Source organism: Capsicum annuum, chromosome 5 (genome assembly GCF_002878395.1).
Source record: "Capsicum annuum cultivar UCD-10X-F1 chromosome 5, UCD10Xv1.1, whole genome shotgun sequence".
NCBI lineage: Eukaryota > Viridiplantae > Streptophyta > Magnoliopsida > Solanales > Solanaceae > Capsicum > Capsicum annuum.
The window spans coordinates 159,904,934-159,911,338 of NC_061115.1; positions in this window are offsets into that span (position 1 = coordinate 159,904,934).

Consider the following 6,405-nt stretch of genomic DNA (forward strand, 5'->3'; position numbering starts at 1 on the left):
CTGAGGTCTCTAAGCCTAGCTAGTAGCATCTTTCACATAAAAGAGATCCATGGGATCCCACACTCAATCTTTGCCATGCTTCAAGCTCAATTTTATGGTACTCAGACTTCTCATTAACCTGTGACTCAACCAAAAACAAAAACTATGAGAAATAAAAATTAAAAACTGAAAAATAAAACTTACCTAATTAACTTCGGTTGCCTCCCAAGAAGCGTCTAATTTAGAGTCGCAGCACAACCAAATCAACTTTTTTCTCCACTTCGAGGATATAAATTTCACCCCCAACATCGCATCCATCTTTTTGCCTCGCTCATAGGGTGGTGGTATAATGATTAATGAACCGAGTAATAGAATATGCATGGTAAATCACTCGGGCTTGAAGTGAGGTGTGTTTTTATGTTGCTTGTCCGGTGTAAAATCAAGAATATAGAATTCTTATTTCTCACTTTCACACTCTTCCACTATTTTAAATGATTCCATAGACAAGACATCATCTAAACATAATGTAGAAAAGTGTTTTGAATGCAGCCCAACAAATCCTACTTCATAATTTACACAATTTACTACACACTCACTTTTATTCACCTTCTCAATGTCAGTCTCAAGATAAAGATGACAATCGAGTGGCTGCGATTCTTGTGTTTTCTCCACAAATTGGCTAATATCCTCCTCATATATTTCTTTTCTTTGCCACTGTAGACATGGTAGCAGTGGTGTCTCCTTAAAAATTTCCACAATATCAGTTTTCGAATACTCAGACTTCCTCAAATTATCAGCATCATATTGAGAAGGTTCCATCTACGTACTTTCATAAAAATCTGGACAATAAGCCACAAGGTGGTGTCCTCCACAAAAAAACAAGAATTACCATCACTCGAAAATCATCTATCCCAGATTGACATCTCGAGAAGAGTGTGAGAAAAATAAAAATAAAGAAAAATAAAAAGAAACTAAACAAAAATTATTTACAACTCAATATAGAAAAACTAAAAATAAGATAATTTCCTAATAAAAAGTCCTCGACAACGACGCCAAAAACTTGACAGTGCATACGCAAGTGTACGTGTTCTTATCAAGTAATATAGTGGCTTCAAGGTAGCTCAAGTATCGATCTCTCAGGGACTTACATTCGCTGCCTATATAATTTTAGTCTAATTAATTGAGAAAAAATAAATAAGAAGAGAGTTTGTAATTTTGTAAATTAAAAATAAAATAAATAATGCATAAAAATAAATTCTTGGAACAATCTATGGAGAAAAGCCCAGGTTTAAAGCAATTCAAACAATCATACTATGTTTTTGAATTTCATTTGTCAACTTGTTTATCGTGGTTGTTGATTCGTAGGGTTAATTGCATGATCATGGTTTCCCAACCTATAATCTTTTACCTAATATAGACATTACAATTACATCGTTGAGCGGAGATGTAATAATCCAATTAAGTGAATTAAAGCTATCATCCTACGTATGAATCAAGTAAGACATAATTCTTTATTTTATAAAAGAATAAAAATCCAAACTTTGTTTATTCCCAGGTTGTATCTCCCCATTCCTTCTCCTGAGATCAAAAGGTTGACAATTTATGTATTCTAAGGGTCGCAAATCCTTAAAATCATTAAAACAAGAATAAACAAACAATTAACACTGATAAGAAAAATTAATCGAAATTAATCCAAAATAATACTAATTATGTTCTTAGCTTTAATCCTAGAAGGAGAGTTTTTAGCCACTAATAATCATAATCACGATCCAAATAACTAAATACATGATATGAAAAATTAAAACTAAATAAAATAATTAAAACCTAATTAATCGTGTAGCCGCCTCCACAATTTTTCTACACAGTGTACACCGAATTTTCTATGTTGTTCGTGTCCTTCTCTGCCGTACCAGGTGTTGACCAAATATTAATTATGTTCTCCTCCTCTCACGTGACCAGCTCCATTCCCTTTATATTCAAATAGTACAAATCCTACTAGGATTTAAAAAGTTGCACGGATCCCCAAAGAATAAGATTCCCACCTTGACCTTGCTTTTATCAATTTGCCATCCAAAGTCATTTAAAATAGGAAATGCTTTCCAACTGTACTCCTTGTTATATTCAAAATTGATCCATCTTTCAAGCTTGTGCCGGTAGAATTGTAAATTGGCATTGCACATTACAGCGACGCGACACTTCAAGTTAGCATCGTTCAACTGGAATTAGCATTGATAAATCTGATTAAGTGTAGAACGACCCAATCTTTGTCCATGCATTTTATAGTGTATTTTCAATAAATTTTCGGTCTTTAAATTATCAATATATCATTGTATTTAATTTAAAAAGCCTCCAAAAATATCATACACCACAAATTAAAGATCAAAACAACACAATATTCTCAACAACAAATCAAAACAAGAACTTGGATAAGGCAAATTCGCAATGACCTTCCATTTATTATTCCGACTCTTGACTTAACCAAATCATACTTTGAACATTACAAACAAGTTATTCCATATAAAATTACATCATTAAAATATTTGGAACAAATTAAACACATAAGTATCCATTGAAACCAACTAGACAAACAACTAGATCAAGCAGTAAAACTAGTTTTTCGGGTTGAACTCTAAATGACCCAATCAAGAACAAACTAGTTTGAAAAATACCGTGGACATTGTAAATGCACACTTGGACACTTAAATGTTTATTTATATCAATATGAACACGTTAAACACACGAATTGCTCTCAAAATAAGGCGAAATAAGTTAGAATAATGATATAGAAGTGTATAAAATTACCTCAGATCAGGTATATTCTTGAGATTGACTCCTCCTAGGTTTTCTGGTGCTCCGAGCGAGGATGCATATGAGTTTGGGATTGTTTTTGAGAATAAGATTAGTAATTTGGGCCTTGTTGAGACTCATGGTATGATTTACACCATATTTTAGTTGACTTATATGCTCGATATTAGTGGAAAGTTTATATGGATTCTAGACTAGCTGGATCTTCTCCTTTGACATGTGCTCAGTTTTCTGAGATGTTCTTAGAGAAGTATATGCCTCGGAGCATTATAGATTATTTGAGGGATCAATTCTCTATATTGGAGCAGGGCTCCATGACTATTGTGGATTATGAGGCTCATTTTTATGAGTTGGATAGGCATGCAATTTTTATTTTTGATATTAAGTATGAGAGAGTTCGGTGCATTGTTAGGGGGTTTAGACTTCCACTTCGTATGTCTATTTAGAGTTTTGTTATTATGGGTAGGTCTTTTACTAAGTTTTCTAGTCATGCTCCAATTATAAAAAAAATGTATCGTGAGGCCCATGGGAACAGGGATAAGAGGCCTAGAAATTAGGGCAGTTTTAGTGGGAGCCGTAGAAGTTCCCGATTTAGAAGTAGGTATTTTTCATCGTAGATATCCTCTGCGTCCAACTTATTAGCCTCAAAGTTAGCCTAGTCAACCTGTTCAGGCAGTGCTTTAGATTACTGACAGAGGTCAGTCTAGTGCTAGTAATCGCCCTTGTAAGAATAGTGGCTAGTCTTTGAGAGGTTCATCATCTAGTCATTCTAGACGTGGTGGTTATTCTGAGTTAGTTAGATCTATTAGTTTTGGTTTAGCCCAAGTGTTATGTTATAGTTGTGGAGCTTCTGGTCACTATTCACAAGATTACGCTAGTCATGGGGTGATTGTTGATTCAACTCAGAATGTTACCATATTAAAGTAGTTTACACCTCATCAAGAGGTGATTATTAGGGTTGTACAGATAGTTTCCAGGGTACTCAAGAAGGTTCTCAGGCAGGCAGGATAAGAGGTCTATTAGGAGCCTTACTAGGTGGAGAACATGGTCAATTATGTGCAAAACCTGCTAGACCCAAGGCTAGGCCTTCGGATGTTGTTATTACAAGTATGATTTTGGTGTTCTGTCAGTCGTCCCTTTCTTTATTTTATTTGGGATCTACTTATTCTTATGTTTATGCTTATTATGCTCTACGTTTAGAGTTATCTTGGGATTTATTATCTTTTCATTGCATGTATTTACCTCGTGGGTGATTATTTTAGATATGGAATTTGATGTGATTCTAGGCATGAACTAGTTATCCCATTATCATGCGGTCATAGACTATTTTGCCAAGTCCATTACCTCAGTCATGCCCGGTATACCCCCAGTCGTGTGGTAGAGAGTGGTTAGCTACAAGCTGACAGGAATTATTTCTTATGTTTGTGCTAGGTGGCTTATTTTGAGAGGTTGCGAGTCTTATCTCGCATATATTTTTGATACTAGTATGAAGATTCCATCGCTTGAATCTATTTCTGTAGTTTATGAGTTTCCTGATGTGCTCTCTATCGACACTCCTGGTATTACCCCTATCCGTGAGATTGAGTTTTCTATTGATATTGAGCTTGGCACCGGATTGATTTCTATGGCACCTTACTTTATGGCTCCTGTCGATCTTAAGGAGCTAAATTTTCAGCTTTAAGATCTTCTTGGTAAGGGTTTTATTAGACTAATTGTGTCTCCTTGGGGAGCTCTGGTGTTGTTTGTGAAGAAGAAAGATGACTCCATGCATATGTTAATTGATTATAGGTAGCTTAATAAGGTATCGATGAAGAACCATTATCCTATGCCTCACATTAATGATTTGTTTAACAAGCTTCAGGGTGTAATATTGTTTTCTAAGATTGATTTAAGATTTGGTTACCATCAATTGAGGATTTGAGATAAGGATATCCCGAATATAGATTTTAGGACCTGTTATAGTCATTATGAGTTCTTGGTGATGTCATTTGACTTGACTAATGCCCGACCACATTATGGATTTGATGAACTGAGTATTTTGACCTTATTTAGATTCCTTTGTGTTCATCGATGACATCCTTGTGTATTCGAGGAGTAGAGAGGAGCATGCGGAATATTTGAGGATCATGCTCCATACTTTAAGATATTATGTGCTTTGCTCCAAGTTCTCTAAGTGTGAGTTTTGGGTTGAGTCAGTGACATTCCTTGGACATTTGGTGTCTAAGGATGGTATTATGGTGGACCAAACTAAGATTAAGGTGATTCTTGATTGGGATAGACCTACATCTCTGATTGAGGTTCATAGCTTCATTGGTTTTGGCAGTTATTATAGATGGTTCATCGAGGGTTTTGCTACTATTTTAGTGCCTATGACCATATTAACTAGGAAGAAGGTTTCTTTTTGATTGTTTGAGGAGTATGAGTCGAGCTTTGAAAAGCTTAAGGATTTTCTTACTTTAGCTCTATTCTAGATTTTTCTCTAGAGGGTGAGGGATTCACCACGTATTGTGATGCTTTTGGCATTGGTTTAGGTTGTGTATTGATGTATTAGGGTTGTGTTATTTCTTATGCTTTAAGGAGGCTTAAAGTGCACGAGCGCAACTACCTCACTCATGATTTGGAGTTTGTAGTGGTAGTTTTCACGCTTAAGATTTTGAGGCATTATCTCTATAGTATGCATTGTGAGATTTTCATCGATCATCACAGTATTTATCATATTATGACCCAAAGAGAGCTTAATGCTAGGCAACGTATATGGATAGAGTTGCTTAGGGATTACGGTATCTCTATCTTGTATTATTAGGGAAAGGCTAATGTGGTATCTGATGCCTTGATTTGGAAAATAGTGAGCATGGGTATCTTGGATTGTATTTCAGTTTCTCATAAGTTGTTGGCATAGGACATTCAATTCTTATCCAACTTGATGGTTCACCTTGATATTTCAGACTCTAGAAGGATTCATTCTAGTGTTGAGATGAGGTCTTCGCTTTTTGAGAAGATTCGCGATCATCAGTCTGAGGATAGTAAGCTTTGCTTCCTTTATGCTCAGGTGTTGAGTGGTGAGTTTGAGAGGAACACCATGGATTTTAAGAGCGTTTTGGGATTTAATGGCAACATTTGTGTTTCGAGGATCGATGACTTGATTTAGTTGATTCTGCATGAGGTTCACAACTTTAGATATTCTATTCATCTGGGCATAGATAAGATGTATAGTGATTTGAGACAACATTATTAGTTGAGTGGTATATAGAGAGATATGGATGATTTTGTAGCTCATTGCCTTTGTTGTTAGCAGGTAAAGACCAAGTATAAGTGTACAGGTGGTTTGATTTAGAGATTACCCATTCCCGAGTGGAAATGGGAGCAGATTACCATGGATTTTTTTAGTGGTTTACCTCGTACATCCCTTAGTTCTAATGGTATTCAGGTTATTGTGGACCAATTAACCAAGCCAACATATTTCCTTACTATTCAAATATCTTCTAGTGCTGAGAGGTTAGCCCACATCTATGTGCGTGAGATAGTGTATTTGTATGGTTGAAATGCCCCGTATTTCCCTATCATAATCTAAGTCCCAATATCTGAGTATTCATATATATAATTTTCAAAATACTCATTATT